This window comes from Myotis davidii, unplaced genomic scaffold (genome assembly GCF_000327345.1).
Source record: "Myotis davidii unplaced genomic scaffold, ASM32734v1 scaffold557, whole genome shotgun sequence".
Lineage (NCBI taxonomy): Eukaryota > Metazoa > Chordata > Mammalia > Chiroptera > Vespertilionidae > Myotis > Myotis davidii.
The window spans coordinates 1,698,536-1,716,946 of record NW_006289557.1 but is presented as its reverse complement, the minus strand read 5'-3'; the positions used below and the strand labels follow the sequence as shown (position 1 = coordinate 1,716,946).

General features: G+C 43.6%; 1 protein-coding gene and 1 long non-coding RNA gene across 2 annotated transcripts in view; both read right to left on the bottom strand.

Annotated features, from left to right (window-relative positions):
* Positions 1-18,411, bottom strand: part of MB21D2 (Mab-21 domain containing 2) — a 135,591-nt gene that overhangs the window by 25,693 nt on the left and 91,487 nt on the right. The gene's annotated exons all lie outside the window — the stretch shown is intronic.
* Positions 7,688-13,619, bottom strand: LOC107182825. The gene is made up of 2 exons (XR_001513576.1): positions 13,539-13,619; positions 7,688-8,050 (listed from the first exon to the last, which is right to left on the bottom strand). It is a non-coding gene; the product is annotated as an uncharacterized LOC107182825 (long non-coding RNA).

Here is an 18,411-nt window from a genome sequence, read left to right as displayed (position 1 = left end):
CAAGGCTTGGCTTCTCTGCTGCTGCCGGACCAAAGGCCTGGGTCCCGGGTGCCGGAGGAAAACCGGTGCTGGCAGCCAGGGGAAGAAGGCCTATTGCACGAATCTTTGTGCAACAGGCCTCTAGTATATTAATAATGATAACCTATATTGTCTTTATCTTGATTTAAATAAATGTTATTTCAAACACTACTATCCTCAATCAAATTTCCAAACAACAAAGTAGTAACATCCAATAAGTCTGTTATTTCAAGAAATAACTCTGTTAAGAAGTCATAAAGTTTTCCATTGTATGAAACTGGAACGTCCCCCATAAAATTTCTGGTCAATACAACTACAACCATACTCAAAATGAAAGGAAGGACCAAGGGATCAAATAAGTGTTTCCCAGGAAAACAGATATGGAAAAAAGTACTGACAGCCTGAAGAACAGGCTCTACTCCTGAGCCACAAAAGCACTTGATTGTTTGAGCTTGAAAATGTTCACATCAAAAGAAGCCAGACTTAAAAACAAACCAATCAAAGCCCCGTGGGGAAGTTGAAATTTGCAGTTTAAAAGCGTGAGTACAGCATTGGAAAGAGGGGCTAATTGTTGCCGTGTTTTTAAACTCACATCTGCACAGTAAGAAAAGTCAAAGAGAAAATCTCTTAATGCTGAAGTGGGAGTGGTTATTTTGAGAGATGGCTTCTTACTCCTACTTTTCCTCCAACCATCAAAACATGGACCAAGAATCAGAGGACTGGGGTAAAAATGGGAACTCAATATCCTAGCCAGAAACTGTGTACTAAAACGGTACCTAGTTATTCTTTTTAACTTTACAGCGTTGAAGGATGCTGTTTGAGTCAGTTGCCCATTCTGTAACTCTTGGACTCCCGTGGATGAAGTTTATTCCCTCCACAAAACATGATTGAGTCATGGGTTACTGAAGCCAGAACTGACTTTCAAGGTTATGTACTCCAAATGTCATGGTCCAGACCAGGTTGCCGAAGCCCAGAAGCCAAAGGTGACACATACACAGCATATCACCTGGCCCAGGTGCTAAGAAGAGAATCCAAAATTCTGATCCCCAATCCAGGGTTCTTTCCACTCCGCCTGCTTATATCCAAGGATCTCTAACCAAGGGGCCTGGGGAAAACATAGGTCCCACAGCCCACCCCAGAAGGACCCAAGCATCATCATCTCTAAGAAGACATGTGTGTGTTAAACCAGCAACATGAATGTGTTTAAAAACTGAGACCGTCTGCTCCTTCCCTCAGTTTCAAAGCAGGAGTTTAATAACTGTGTGGACTCAAGAAAGACAAAGCTGTCAATTAGAGGGAGGGCCTCACCATACAGTAAATCTCTAAAATTTTCAAGAGCTGAGATTACATTTTCTTCAACTCAGGAAAGACAACTTTGGTAGAACTTTTGGGACCATGACAGTAATTGAGATTCAGGAAAGATATGCCATCTCTCATTCCTCACAATGGGAGACAGATTAATATCCCCACTCCCCAGCTATTTATTTTGCTTTGAATGAAAAAGATCTATTTTTTGCTCCAGATATTTTTTTTTTCACACCTTCTATCTCCCTCCACCCAGCAGATAGTGGCTGATTTTTGTCTTCTGTTCTATCTTAAGCTTGGACAAAGCAATTGTATAATCAACCAAGAATCCTTGAGGGCTCTTGGCACCCACCAGCCCTCCCCTGGGAGCACATATGTGGGTTACTGCATATCAGCTGTGGGGCGGACTTGGCAGTCAAGCAATAAACCTGTGGTGATGGGCACAAGCACAGCCCAGTCCTTGAAACCAAAGATCACACAGTCTGAATAGAAGTATACAATTTCCAAAGCTATCAACTGCCTGGAAGTGAACCCAGGCACGATGGATTAAATACAGACACCCATATTCAAACAGTCTCTTCCAAAAATTCAGTCAGATTAGGTTTTATAGTTGGGTGAGAAAAAGACTAACTGACAAGCATTCTGTTAAAAGATGGCACTTGTGAGAAAGGTCATTAAAGGACTCAAACACAAGTGCAGTGTGAATTTGAGATGCAGAAACCCCATTTTTAAGGTCGTGAAAAAAGTGGCATTTGTGCACAGCCTCAAGTCTGGTCATGAGAGTAACGTTCAGATGAAAAATTCAGTAATTCCATTAAAACAGGGGAAGGGTGTTCAGAGAGAAACCCTCCAATAAAATCAAAGCAAAGTTTTCAGTGAGTCCACTAGAGGTCATGCCTTCCTAGTTTTTCTTTTCAGTTATTGAGCAGGCTCTATCCAAAAAAGTAGAGAGGAAAAGGGCCTGAAGGTTGAATACATGTTTTTTGGTTGTTAATCCTCACCTGAGGATATTTTTCCATTGGTGTTTAGAGAGAGTGGAAAGGAGCGGGAGGGACACACAGAGAGAGAAACATCAGAGACACATAGATTGGCTGCCTCCCGCACGCACTATGACCAGGGGCAGGGAGCGAGCCTGTAACCGAAGTACATGCCCTTGACTGGAATCAAAACCCAAGACCCTTCAGTCCGAAGACCGAGGCTCTATACACTGAGCCAAACCAGCTAGGGCTGAATACATATTTTTAAATTCATACCTAATCTTACTGACATGTTTTCCAAGTAAGTCAGAAATGAATTTGGGGTTCAGAAAGAGTGCTTCTCACAGATCAAACTCAAATGCCCACACGATGTTTGCAGCAATCCTATTGGAAAGGTGGATGTCATATAACCATTGATAAAATTCCATAGCTTTGGGATTAAAAAAGGCATATAGAAAAGAAAGAAATCCTAAGAGATAATGTGGATAATGTGATGGAGAGATTATGCATTGAGGACCCAGAAAAGCTTGAATTCGAAACCTAGCTGCATGATGTTTAGCTATAGGACATTTTGATAAGTTGATTTTTTGAAACCTTAGTTTCCTCATTTAAAAAAAAATTACGACAATACTACCTTTTTCACAGGGCTAGTATGAGATGTGACTGAGACAGGTACATAAAGCTACCAATACAGTTGCTGGAACTTTACAGATGTTGAGAAAATGTACTTTTCGGAAAATAGTATTCTGTTCACATCTGTAGGTGAATCAGTAACACTGGTTTTTAATGTTGCTACTTGGGCCTGTGACATTTTGTTTTTGTTTTTTAAGAAATAGTCTACCCTAACCGGTTTGGCTCAGTGGATAGAACATTGGCCTGTGGACTGAAGGGTCCCAGATTTGATTCCGGTCAAGGGCATGTATGTACCTTGGTTGTGGGCACATTCCCAGTAGGAGGTGTGCAGAAGGCAGCTGAATCGATGTTTCTCTCTCATCGATGTTTCTAACTCTCTATCCCTCTGCCTCTCCATTCCTCTCTGTAAAACATCAATAAAATATATATATATTTTTAAATAGCCTAGTGTTTATCTATCCAACCACCTCCCTCCCTTCTTTGTTTTTGTCATTTGATTTTAGTGCCCGCCCTGCTTGTAAGTGTCAAGCAATGTGGGATGAATGAGTGCGAGCACTTGGCTACTCTGCCAGCTTCCTAAGGGACAGGATACTTTAATGAAAGGTTACCACAAAGTAGCTGGCTGGTGCGAGTGACAAGGAGAGGGAGAGAGTGAGGAAGGAAAATAGGAGGAAGAGTAAAAGGCAGATTTTCATGGTCAGTTTATAATACCATCGTCCCTGTTCTCTGATCAATTTGATATATGAGCAAAATGGAGTGAAGCCCCGAAGAGTGAACAGACTCCACCCCGTTACCACAGAGGCTCTCTAACTAGCATGCAGGATCACCAGAGAAATTGCTAAAGCACAGCCTGCCAGGCCTCAGCCCCCAGTGTCTGGTTCGGTGGGCCTGGGTGGGCCGGGAACCTGCGTTTCTGACCCGTTTCCAGGTGACTCTGATGCTGCTGGTTCAGGACCGCACTTTGAGAACCACTGGTTTGCCACAGCGCAGAATTCACAATACAGCTGTGGGAGAGAACTGGAATCACAGTGAGAAACCTAGGCTCTGGTCCTGATCTTCTCCCACGTATTCACCGCGCAGCAGCGAAGGTCACACCTGTCACGCCTCCATTAGCTCACCTGTAGGGAGGAGCAATGTCTGTCTACCAATGAAGTCACATGGGGGTCAAAAGAAGAAACAGGTCCATTAAAACTTTGCAAACTTAGAAAATGCTCTGTACAAACAAAGTATCATGACCAACAATTCCAAATAGCCTATGAGAGTTCATGTGAGTTGTCAACTTTCTGCATCAGGGTGCCCAGATTTCTGGCCAAGTATTCATGGTTGTGTCTGGAAGGGTGTTTCTGGGCGATAATAGCATTTGAATCTGTGGACTCAGTAGACTGCCCTCTCCAGAACAGGTGGGCATCAGCCAATTGCTTGAGGGCCTGAAGAAAAGGCAGAGGAACAGTAATTATATTCACCCTCCCTCCCAACTCCCCACTTTTTTTTTCCTAGCTTGCTGCTTGAGCTGGGTCCTTTTATCTCGTCTCTCTTGCCCTCAGACGGGGATTCACACCACTGGCTCCCCTGGCTCCCTGGCCTGTGGACTCAGACTGATGACACCACCAGCTTTCCTGGGTCTCCAGCCTGCAGACAGCAGATAGTGGAACTTTTCAGCCTCCATAATAGCAAGAGCTGATGCTCATAATAAATCTCCTTTTTGTCTTGTTGGTTCCATCTCTCTTGGTAACTCTAATATAAACAAAATTACTTAAAATATTTTCTGAAGATCAGAAGTGACAGCCCTTCCTAGTTTCTAGTCTGGGTTCTGCCACTACCTGCCCTTCACTCACACTTGACCTTTTGTGGGGGCCATAGTTTTATATCTAGCAGAGGGTTCAGAGATAAGATAATTTCTCAGGTGTTTCCAATTTAAAAATGCTATGGTGCTATGATCAGGACATGACCAGGAATGGGGGGTCAGGTAGAAGGCCTGTCAGTAGAGGGAACACCTCTCTCCCCTCCCGGAACCAAGGGCAACCTGCTTGCATGGATCACTCAGCAATAACCCCAGGGTCAAAGGATTGTCCACATTTCAGTAAAGACCAATCACAGAATCCAAGTGTAGGACATGGACCTCTGTGATCCATCTCCGGCATGGTTGGCTTTCGATGGAATCCGCTGAATTTCCCCGGCAAGCAGGATGTAGGGAGGAGGGAAGAGGACATAGGAACAAAGAACTGTGGGCGTGGGCCAGGATCATGGTGAAAACCCCCAAGGTGCCTGCCCCAGCTGGACAGGGGAAGGTGGAGGCTGCTAGAAAGGCCTCAGCCCAATTATTTAAATGGCCCAATGGGAGACAGCAATTCCTAGGTGACCTTTGAGGAAACAGGTGGCCCCATAGTACTCAGCCAATGAGGAACCAGATAAGGGATTGAATAAATAGGCTGTGTTCGCTGCCCCACGTTCTGCTCTCGAGAACATATTAAAGTCTCGTTTCGCCATATTTCTGTCTCCACGTCTGTTATCTGAATTGGAACATGTGAGCATTTCTCACACAAATGTGCTGTGGGCCCTGCTGGCTTTCAGTATGAGCTCTCAAACATTCCAAAACCAAGCTCCATGTTGGCTATCGTAAGCAAAAACAGCAAACCTGTCATCGCGAGAAAGGCACTACCAGAGCCCTAAGCCATCCACTCAGTTGATAAATGCTTGAGATCCTGTCTCTATAATGTCTGCTGCACAGTGTTCCTCCCCACAGACCCCGCTGCCACTGGGCAACATTGTCACAGTTGAGCTCAGGCCCTCACATCTCACACAGGGACAACTGCAACACCTCCTCATTGGACTCTACTCCTCACCATCGTCACCAGCATAAGCTGCCAAAGGAGCTTCCTAAAGCATGACTCTCATTACATCACTCGCCTGCTCAGAATCCTTTGATGGTGCCCTCACCCCACATTCTGAGCCAACCATCACCTCAACCTTTATTTTACATGCCCCTCCGTGGCTCCATCCCCACGGTGAAGCCCCCAAACTATGCTGGTTCCCCAAATATGTCCTGTGCTTTCTGGTTCCCAGCCTTGGCTCACTCTTTTCTTTTTGCCTTTCATCCTTGCCTGGTGAAATCCTGCCAATTCTCCTCCTAAATCTTTTACCTCTAACCTCCCAAAATGGGACACCTGGTATTTTATGGGATTTACAGTGTGACTTGTATTACAGACATTCCTGTCTCACACAAGAGCATGAGTTTTCTGAGGTCAGGGATGGAGCCTAACTCACCTGTGTCCTCCTGAGTCCTCTCTATCTGGGGGTTAGGCCACTGAGATCTAGAACAGACTGTCCCGATATAGAATGTGACGTTGTACAGCGAACTGGCTTGTACAGACTGGCAAATGGTACAATGATGTCAGCACGATAAGAGAAGTGTCAGTTGTGGATGAAAAGGGGCCACATGCTAACCTGACTAACTCAGGGAAGGCCTGTGTGGCGGCCTTGAAAACTCAGTGACCTAAAGTAACCACAAAGGATGGTCTGAAATTAAAACCTTTCATCAGAAGCCATTTATAATGGTTAGTCACGCCCTAGGGCCAGTATCTTCCCTGACAAAGATCAACTCAATCATTACTGAGCCTATTGTCTTTTTGTATCTAAGATAACATAGCTGTGGAATGTCAGGGTAACTTGTGAGTTTTTTTCACCCTCAGTTTTTTTCGATAACATAGCTGTGGAATGTCAGGGTAACTTGTTTTTATTTTCCCCCTGAGTTTTTGTTGTTTTTTTTTAATTTCAAGAAAAACGATTTTAAATATAATAATGTTACATGCAATAAACCTTAATACTACAAAAAAGATCCTAAATATAATAATAATGTTACATGCAATAAACATTAATATATCAAAAACCATTTTAAATATGATGTTACATGCAATAAACACCAATTATTCAAGAAAAATGATCTTACATATACTAGTGTAATATGCACTATACATAAATATTTCAAGAATAAAAGGATTTTAAGTTTAACAATATTACCAAAACTGTGCTAACATAGTATATCACAAAAGTTGTAGGAAATATTAAAAATCTGCAAATAACAGGATTACTTCAAATGGGTTTTGAGTGATTTGCTTCACCCTATTTTCCCCACAGTCCCTGCTGTTTTTAAAAAGCTGTGGACAAAAAGGGCCACATGCTAGCCTAACAAGCTCAGGGAAGGCCTGCGTGGCAGTCTGCAAACTCAGAGACCTAAGTAACCACAAAGGAGGGTCTGAAATTAAACTTTAACTAAAAGTAGCTAAGGTGGGTAGTCACATCCTGGTAGTATCTTCCCTGATAAAGTCAATCTTAACCTTAACTGAACTTATTGTCTTTTTGCACCTAAGATAACATATCATTGAAATATCAGGATAACTTGTAACTTCCCTTTTTTCCGGATCCCTTAGGACACAACCATATGCCCTGGGCGTCAGGACAGATACCACAAATTCCTTCATTGTTATTGTTATCATGTTCATTGCTGACTCTTAACTATCCTGTGTCCACCAAAGTGGACAGTCGTCCCCCCCCGCCCCAAGTAAAAGAAGTGTCTATGATTTTACTTTTTATTCAATCCCAGAGGTTAATCTACCACCAACAAATTTCATGTAACCCACTTACACCTCCTCCTTGGATTGTAATGCATAAAACAAGGTGAAAACCCGCCATTCTCCGGAGCTGCTTCCCGGCAATTGTCGACAGTTTGGCTCAAATAAACTCACAAGAATTCTTTACAGGTTTGAATGTTTTTACATTAACAAGGTGACTTCACAGAACATGAGGATGTTAAGGAATGTGTGCGCTGTTCAGGAATGTGAAGTCATGTTACATAAAGGCCTAAACTAGTCTCAACCAAGGACAGAAGTCAGCCTGCTGGTCAGAAAGGGAATGATTACTGATTGTCAAGTCCCTCTGGGCAATTCCTTTGAATGTCAATTGTTCAAGCTAGCTCTGGTCTAACTGCGACTCTGACAGGCTGGGGAAGGACAGCCTGCCCTGAGCAGACACTGTAAGTGACTTGTGGTTTTCCTGGAGAGCTGAGCCCTGGAGAGCGCTAGAGCCATAGGTCGCTGGGCTCCTGAAGAGGCAGAGGACATCTAAGGGAAAGGGCACAGAAAGGGGAGATGGAAATAAAAGATAAAAAGAGAGGTGGGAGTCAACATTTACAGTGTCTGCTATGAACCAAGTTCATTGTCTATCAATATTTACATGCAAAAACCTTTCCATGTGAGGCTTTATCCTCAATTGACATGAAAAGAAAGTCAGGCTCCGTGGTTTCAGGATTTGCCTAAGGTAACTAACAGGCTGGGCTGAGCTCCAAATACTGGCTTTTCACTGCAACAGTGGCTTCCCAACAAATACCAAGGGCCCAGCCTCCCTGAGAGCCCTGCAATGAGTGGAGGGTGGGGCAGGTGAGAAGCTAAGGAGACTGTGCCTCCCACCCCCAGCCCAATCACCTTTATTCCTTTTACATCTTGGGCTTCCTCTGATGCTTCTATTTGAGGTAAGTGGCTGACAGTTTTAAAAGGAAGGGGAAAAGGTTTGAAAATCACTGCATCACAGCTAGCTGGCTATTTCCCAATTCCGCCTGAGGCTGGCCTTCAGCAGAAAAATAAATCACTGCTTACAAAAGATCTACTCTCTACAGAACGCTGCTGTGGGGTCCCCAACTCCCGGCTCTAATCATTCCAACGCTGTCTAAAAAGGCTCACCTTGTGTCAACCCTCTGGCTCATTTGCCTATCTCTCCCCCTTTCCAGACATTCCAGCAGCTCAGGAGCCTGTGGAGGTGCAGGCACTTGGGGAGCAGAGCCTCAGGTCTGCAGCCCGTGCTCTGGGGAGGAGCAGTGGAGTCCCAGGAGCTGTGAACTTGAAGCAGGACCCCCGGGCCCGGGCCCAGTGCTCCCTGAGAGGGCGCCACCTCCCCTCTCCTGGCCACTGCCTCACTACCAGGAGTGGCTGGACAAGACCAGCAATTTTCAACCCATGTGCAGCAGTCAGGGGGACGGACCTCTTTCCCCTTAGATTGTTAAATAAAAAGGGACAATAGCCAATACAACTATAGCCGTCTGCTGTGAATGAATCAAATTATACCCATTTTTGTCAGGCCAGCACAAATATATTTTTTGGTGTGCCGCAGAATTTGAGTAATTAGTTTATGTGTGTCATGAGATGAAAAAGGTTGAAAGTCACTGGACTAGACAGTCTTTCATGTTCTTTCAGATTGTCAAGAGGCTATACAGAAAAAGAGTGTGTTTCTGCAGTGAGGGGAAGGAGGGGGAGATGTACTAAGTGTGAGTTTGTAGTAAGTCAGGGCCAATAGGTGTAAAGCACATGCCTACGACACACGCAGAGGCAAGCAGGCCTCCAGGCAGATTATTTCTCTAAAAGCCATGAGTACTGAAGAACAGATGGGAGGGAAAGACGGTATGAATGCTGATAGAGCTTACTCAGAATGGAACAGGGTCCATCTTTCACTCTCCTGAAAGAACAACTAACAACACTTAGGTAATTGTAGATCTTCCCAAAAGACCTTTGGAAGTCCTGAGGTGAGGCTCTGTGTTGCAGGGAATGGGTGCCTGTGGAAGTTTCTTTAAAGTGGTTACACAGAAAATAACAGGCACTGGATTTATAGCCAGTCTCTGGGCAATGAGTGATTTGTCACCTTCTCCTTCTGGTATTGATTCTTGCCTCAGACCCACTATGGATGACTGCTGATGAAAAAGCCAACGTCCCGGTGACTGCTGGCTGGGTTTGCAAGCCCCTTCCAGCATCCTGCCCGGCTCTCTCTGCAAAGGGCCCACCCTCCTCAGAGCAGCTCAGCTGGCTTCATCTGCACACATCTGGAGGTGCCTACAGGCAGTCCTCGTGTTACCCGGGACTCCACATACCTCGTTTCATGGTTACGCCATCTCCCATTTATTTATTAAAAAAAAAAAAGTTCCATCATTTCGACGTTTGCACATATGTGCTTTATGTTTTTTATTATTTATTTGCCACAAGTAAAGGTCAGGAATTGTTATCTTTCTTTTAATTGTTAATTTTTTTTTTACTGTTTCACTTCATTACTGCTGTGAATGTGCTCCATGTGAGCGACGTAGGTGCTTATGTAGGTGGGTTCCCACTTACAACGAAAATCGCGTTAGGTCGCGCTGTAAGAACGGATCTCCGTCGTACCTGAGGACCTACTGTACATCATGCAGCTTCACCACCTGTTTTCTATTCCCAGAAATCTATGCAAAACACACAGAAAACTCTGACATCCTTCCTTCAAATAACACTGTACCTATCATTTATTAGAAAATGCTCTTGGATGCTGCTGCCTTCCAGATATTGCTAACGCTACTATCCAACCATTCCTGGCCTCTTAATAGCATAACCTATTTACTGAGCATCTACTGTGGTCCAAGGGTTTTGTATGAATTGTCTTTCGTTTTCATGATGCCCCCGAGTATGGTGAAGAAATGGAGACTCTGAGGTTAAAAACTTGCCAAAGTTAGTCTGTGAGTCTGATCTTTGGACCCAGATACCTGACTCAAAAGCCAGAACTGATACAAACACTTCACACAGGTCAGTGGTGAAAACGGTCCATGTCTGCTTTCCCCCATTTCTCCCATCATCCCCACAACTTCACTCCTTCCCTGAGAGATGGCAATGTAACTGCAGCTTTTAAAGAGAAAATGAAAAAAAAAAAGCTGGCAAATACAGAGTGGACAAGGAGAACTGGACCTGGAGACATTTTCAGGCCTGAATCTTCTGCCTTTCCCCTTTCCTTGTGCCTGCAAGTCTACCCATCAGGTTCCTTTTCACAATTCAAAAAAAGAAAACAGAAATCGCTTCTTGGGAGTTAAGGTTCTAATTTCCATTTCCTCATTCGTATAAATGTGTTCAGTCACCAGGGGACATCCTATCCTCACCACAGTGGAGACCAGCTGCCCTGCCGAAGGGGAGGTTGGACTGATTTACAGATTAACAAGGGACCAGAGTGGGACATAGGAGTGCTCGGAGGCCCAGACGACAGAGGTTAGAGGTTAGAGGACAGGCAGTGCCAAGAGATGATCTGTTAATTTCAAAAACGGTGCTCAGTTCTCTTCCTTCCTCCTATGTAGACTCCTACTCCCCAGACACAAGCTAATAAGACAAGTATTACAGTTGAGCTGCAAGTTGAGTTAAAGTGGCACCTGTGAACCTACGAATGATTCAGGATGTTTTACATGGAGATATGTGATCTGCTTCTAAGCAATCAAATATACGGGGTGGGGCAAAAGTCGACAGTTGTGAGTACACACAACGGAGTTTATTTTGTATTCTTATTTATTAATTATTGTATGATTTCCCACACAAACAACTATAAACCTACATTTGCCCCACCCTATATATCCACGATATCCCTAAATGTGTGGCTATCAAGAGACACGATTCACAGAAAGTCACAAGCTAATGATAAGAGCCACAAACAAGCTTACTAGTATTAATTATTTAATAATATTGATCCAAAGGAGAACGGGGTGTGGGAACCTTGTTCATTCCTCATAGAAGTTGTTTCTAAACGTAGTTGAAGAGGAAAGCCTGAAGCACCCTGGAGAGTGGCTTCTCGTGTTTCATTGTAATTTCTGGTTTCTCCCCAAAATGAGATTCAGTAGAAAAGTTCATTTAAGTTCATTTAAGACACCAATTTTGATTGACATTGTAGGACAGAATTCATTATTAAAATGGGATTGTACCATCTAACTTTATTACTCTCACGTCTTTTAAATATCTACCCAGAAGTTATCCCTAACGGATGTAACAGCAAATGTAAATGACTGGGCTTCCCAAACCATAGTTCAATACCAGAGTGACAGTGAGGGGCCCTGCATGAGAGCCAAAGGCATGGGGAGGCCCTAAACATTTAGAAGAGCCTGAGCTATTACTTTTGAGACGGTGACTCTCTCTGTGGCCATAAGCAGGTCACACATCTTATATGGCTTTTGATTTTCTGTGTGCAAAATGGAAGGAAATAGTCTATGATGCAATTCACCCGTCTCAAAAGTGCACGGGTCCTTAAAACATCTATCTACCTGCTACACTCTGTAGATGAAAACACAATGCTAAAACCCACAAAGCTAGTGAGTGTCAGAGCCATGACTAGCTCAAGGTCTCCTAATTCTTACCCCAGTGCTCTGAGACCCTGGGGTCTAAGAGCCAAGTGTTGGGGTGGCGGGATGGGCTATAAATGTACAAACATAAATCCTTTACAGGGCAGCCTGGTCGTTGTATTAATGCCAGCGATCAGATGACATTCACTTTCTACAGTTTCCACTACAGACATGATAGAATGTGAAAATATAATATGATAGAAATCATCTGGACACCTTTATAAGCCAGTATAGTATTCACTCAAAGTTAAGTTTGCATTTTTATACATATTTTCACACTGAATACTCTGTGTTATAGTGGCTTACTTACAGATGGCTTTAGGCAAACACATTTTTTAAGCAAACACATTTAAAAAGAAAGTCAAGATTACCTGTAAAGAAAATCTGTTTAAACAGGTTAAATCTAATGAATGCCATACAAATATGGATCCAATTTGCTTTGAGTAAACAAACATCTGAAAATCTCTGAAATGTCTGGCAGCTGGAGAATTCCTGAGTCTATCTACGCCCGACTCAACAAAGCGCATTTCTCCAAGATAAGTCCACTCTTCTGACAGAGCTGGACAGACAGGAAAAAGGCTGCTGCTGGCTGGCTTGGACGCCAGGTACACATTTGCATAAGTAAAAGGTTAGTTTTAAAAGACCAGTCCTCAGGCTAACCTGTCTTATTCAAGTAAGATTTGTTTTTTAATAAAATTGACAGATCGAAAGGATGAGAAAACATACAAATCTTGGGAATACTAGTTGGCTCCTATGCTAAAACATAACAAAAATACTACTAGGAAAAGGATATGTGTGGACAGCCTAATGACCTTTGGGGCAAAACCCATAAAAATCACTGCACCTCCTCCCTATGCTGGTATATGTTCAGTAGGAAGTTGTCTCTGTGAGAACTCTGTCAATGTAAGCAGCAATCTCTTGTGTTGGCAATATGTCCAGCTTTCCCAAGAGAACCCTGGACAGGACTAGAGTCAGATCATGGAGGGACTTCAATCCCAAAGGGAGAACTTGACATTCTTTAAGACTTGCCATCCATCTCCCCCCTTGGACTGCAAGCTCTCTGAAGACAGGAACAATGTTCCCAGTGCCTGAGGCCCTCGCTGTGAAAGTCCCAGGCTCACTGGCCGGATGAAGAAAGAAAAAATGACGAAAGAATGTTGGGAGGTGTAATAAGACCTCAAATATTTTGGCAAAAAATTCACGTTACTTTTTTAAATGAGGAAAAGTTTAAAGTTGGGTTTTGTTAGGAAATAAGAGAGAAAGAGCAAGTATGAGAGAAAGCGTAAAGGAGGTGATAGCGTAGGCTGAACTTTGAAGGAAGGTATTTGAGGATGTGGGTGGGATTCTAGAGCTGGTTCTGCCAATTATCTGACTTCTGAGAAAAAGAATGAACTTTTCTGAGCACCAGCTGCCTCATGTGTGAAATGATAAATATAGACACCAAATACCTTTCAGCTCTAACGATCTGATGAAACTAGCTGATGTTCAGAAAGGTGTGCTTGGCTTCAGTTGTGGTCTGCAGACTAAGGAGGAAATTATAAAATATCTTCTTAACGTTTTCATTTTAAATTTTTAACCTTTTATAATATCAGCACTTTGAGTGTTAGTCTCTTATCACCCCTTCTCCAAACATCATTCCTTCTCTCCGCACCAAGCACAGCCCGTGTTCTAGCACATTCTGCTCTACACAGAAAGGGTGCTCGACATCCTGGGAGGCTCACAGAGCACAGTCCATCTTCCTCCCAATCTTTACCTTCTTATTTGAAGGAGCAACTTAAAATGTGAAATGGTTGAGGCGCTTTCCTTGAGTATGTCTGACGAAGGGGTTCTCCTATGAGCTTTCATACTAGTGGGGGCTCCCTCCTAACATGTCCCTGATTCACTATTACTTACCGGTCTCCCTATTAGAAAGTAAACCCTTGAGAGTAAGGGTCTGGTGGTGTTCTGGCCTATTCCCTATCTTATTTCTAGTTCCTAGCACAGAGTCTGGCACAGAGTAAGCATCCAAAATGAATGAATGGGGAGATGAATGGGGAAAACAGAGGTCTGGATCAATATGTGTGAGGAGAAAGGGGCACGCAATTCGTTGCAGGCAAATTCTCTTGCCAAACAAGTCAAGAAATGGAGCCAGGAAGAGATCTCAGAAATCATCTGGTCCACCCCCAACCCCCCATTTTCCAGACACCAAGGAATCTTGGCATAGTGCCCCATGACATATAAAAGAATGTTTCAGGAAACATATAAAAGAATATTAGGAAAAGCAAACATTCTAATAGATGAAGATAGCGGCCCACATAATCCGCAAGTGGAACTTAAAACTGTTGACAGTGTTGATTTTATTTGGCCTTCATTAGTGCTTCAAATGTGTCCACCTATTACCTAGGGTGTCAAGTCTGCCATCACCCAGGCTCAATTAGTTAGCATGTAGATAAGGAGTCTCCCTGTCTCTCTCCCTCCTGTGTTTCTGCAGCCTGGCAGTGCTCATTAGCACTTCCAACAGAAGGCTGAGGAAATGAAACTCCAATTTGTCAATGTCAACTGTTGAATCAGCAAGTTGTATCAGTCCCACCCCCACATGGAAGTGTTTGGACAATTCCGAATCAACAAGATGCTGGCAGCTGTGTTCCTCCGGTTGGTTCAGTAATTGCATTGTTTCCTACTGTGCTCTGCAGGCTGTGAAATGAATTTATTAAATAACCTACACAAAGGAGAGGAGGTGTGGGCCAATGGAAACAGCTCCGGGCTAGGTATTGGGAGAATTGTCTTTAAAGGCTCTCTTTGACCACTAGCCTTGACTCTAGTGTTTTAGTCCTCAGGCTCCAAGCTATTTAAGAGGATAATAATTCTGTCCCGGGCAATAGAGAAATCTCTGGCACCTAAACCATGTGTGCTCTCCTGCCATATAGCGCTTTAATGTTTATCCAGTTCTCTACACATTGGAACCTAGCATGCTTACTTCCAGCCTAAATTATGCCCTTTGAGTACAAGGGCATGACATAAACTTGCACCCAGTGCCTGACAGGATGCACTAGAATCTGTGAGTCTCACTGGCCACTTCACATTAGAAGACAACGGTTAGGAAAGCAAAACTGAGCCCAGGCACAAGTGGTGTGTAATGAAGGGATTTCAATACACAGTATAGAAACCAATTCTATTGTCTTCGGTAAGTTTGCCAATTGATATTTGCCAGGTGTCTTGGGTTATTAAAACTAGCTAGCGTTTTGTAAATACAGGCTTCTATTGGCTATGTGATGGAGCAAGAAATATTTTCAAGTGAAAATGGAAGAACACTTACTTGGTTAAGTTTCATAACATCCACCCTATTTCAGTTAGTGTTAAACTGGCCTCTAACTCTCAGAAGGCAGACAGGGTTCGAGATTACAGAGCGTGTCCCCAGAGTCGCCTGCTGGGGGGCAGTGGGGAGTCTCCCTGGCTTTCTGGGTTAGCTGGGCCCCAAGTAGCATAAGTTCTCTTGGATCCTTGGGGTATATTTTTTCTGGAAAAGGAGAGAGGAGGCTGAGTGAAGATGTGACTGGGGAGGACACCATCTCTTCAACCAGGAGTACGGCACTCATCAGGGCTCTAATTGTGGCTTCAATTGTTTTTTCATTCATTCTTTCCTTAGAAGCAAAAAATATAAAAATAATAAAATAAACAAAACTGAAACAAGGCTCTCTCTCAAATTAAGAAACAGAATTTCAATTCTTACAATCTCCCCAACCGATTACTTTATAGATTCAGGTCCACAATCATTTACTGAACTCTACACACAGCCCAAGGCCCTGGCCAGCTCACTCTCTGATGGATTCCTCACCCTGGGCTTGATGGCTCCACATGGGGGAATAATGACTTTAAGGTCTGATGAGGCCTGTGAAGCGCAGCCCAGCGCTGAACATCCCAGAGCAGTCTATCTTAGGTGAGCTAAGTGCTCTATTTCCCAATCTCTGTTTTGAACCTCACAAAAACCCTGGGAGGCAGGAACTGTCACTGTCTTACAGAGAAGTTAAGTGGCTACATAAGGACTCGAAGTCAGATAGTAAAAGATTTGGAAACTACAAGCAGGTCTGGCGCACCTTAACTGTAGCCTGCTCTCTGAGACAAGAAGCTGATGTCAACCTCTGGGACATTTTGTTCTTTCTAAACTGGGTGGCAGTGTCCCACAAGGCACTCTTCTGAATAAATTAATGGCACTGTTTTGCCTTTATTCCTCCTCTCAAAGAAAGGAGACTGGAATATGGACATAGACGTTCCTTACTGGAGTTTTTTGTTCTTCGGATTCTGGCTGACGGCAAATTTACTTTGTTTTCTAATTAGACGCCCACTAGCCAACTGCAGGTCAACAGTGTGATGAGCAGTACAGCGTAGTGAGTTTTAAAAAGTCACCCACAAAGCCGCACTGAGATGGAGGATCAGTTCTATCTGGGATGTGAGGTGGACCAAGGCAGGAGGAGGTCAAGGGTTCGGCTCCCTTCTGCCTCAGGACTGGGGCCAAACCCATACTCCCAATTCACACCTGCTGCAGCAGGTCACTTCCCCATTCGGAAAATGGTGGGTTTGAACTCGCTGATAGATACTTTAAAGTCCTGATTTTTTGCTTATATACAATAAAACCCACCCTTTTAAAGATTCAGTTTGAGTTGGACAAAGGAACACAGTTGTATAACTACAGCCACAAGTAAGGCAAAGAAGATTTCCAACACCCCAAAAATGTCCTCATGCCCTTTTGCCTACGCAGCTCCCAGGCACTCTGGGATCTGATTTCTGACCCCTATAATTTTTCTGTCTTCTGAACGGCATAAAAATAAAAGAGTGTGTAATATTTCATGACTGGTTTCTTTCACTTAGCATGATACTTTTAAGGTACATCCATGTCACTGAATTCATCAAATTAATAGCTTGCCATTTCTTATTGCAGAACAGTATCCCACTGTATCAATGTGACACAATTTGCTTATCTACTCACTAACTGGATTGTTGCTAGTTCTTTGGCTAATATGAATAACTGTTGTTAACATTTGTACACAGGCCTTTGTGTGTGAACATAAATTCCCCCTCCCCCTTTTTTTCCAGTTAAATACTCAGGAGTACCGCAGCTGTGCCATTTGTTAAGTGTGTGATATGTGTTTAACTTTCTTATAAATTGCCACACTGTTTCCCAAAGTGACTGTATAATTTTGCATTCCCAGCAGCGATAGTGGGAACATCCCACTGGTTGATATTTAATGGGGAGGCTCAGATAATAACTAATTCCTGTCAATGTCACATTAATGTGTAGACTCTTCCAGAGCAAAGGTCCCATGAAATGCATCTCCATTCCCCTGGCCAGCAGGACGACAGATACAAAGTAAGTGCCTGCACTCCATGTTGAGAGAGCCCCCCCTCCCCCGTCCCCCCAGATTTGATTGTCTCATTATTCTCTTTTCCCTTCTCTGGACAGCTTGCTCAGTACACACTAAATACCAGTTTTAGATTACAACTGTTTGAGATGGACTGCAAACTACCACCTACTAGTTGTGTAAAAAAAATCAAGGAGAATAATAACAAATGAGGATCTGCCCAAATGAGGAAGTGCTTTCCCTCTCACAGGCTTGGCTCCCTCCTCTGCAAATTGGAAGTGATGATGACCTTACTCTCAGGTTGTTGGAGTAAACGATGCATGTATCCGCTTGGCATGTAGTACCTATTCAGTAAACAGCATTTTTAGCTTCTACAGTTGGAGACTGGCGAGGCTGAGAAAGAAGCGGGAGGTGATCAATTTGATCCCCTTCCCAAGGGCCCTAACAACCACTAGAATGAGCAAATGAAGTTCCCTGTGTCCCACAGCGGAGACCTCACCTTGTTTTCCAGCTAATTTCACAGGGTTCAGGAGTCCCCGCTCAGCACATATTATGTTGCTGTATTCATTGTTCTATTTATTTGTAATGTGTACGTGTGTGTGCGTGTGTGTGTGTGTGTGTGTGTGTGTGTGTTGCAGAGAAAAAGAGAAAATAACAAAAAGGACTTAGTTCCTTTCTTGTGGACCTTACAGTCCAACGTGTCCCTCTTAATAGGTGTGAAGGAAGACACAGGGCATGGGCAGAAGAAAAGCAGTGCCAGGGCCAGCCCTCTAGATCTCAGTCACGCAGCTTAAAGTGTGGCAGCATCTATGGGTTTGTGGGTTTAGAGTTCTGAGTGCTCGTGTGTGTGTGTGTGTGTGTGTGTGTGTGTGTGTGTGTGTGCGAGAGAGAGAGAGAGAGAGAGAGAGGGAAGGAGAGAGGAGAGAGAGAGAGAGAGAGAGAGAGAGAGAGAGAGAGAGAGAGATCAATTTGTTTTTCCACTTAC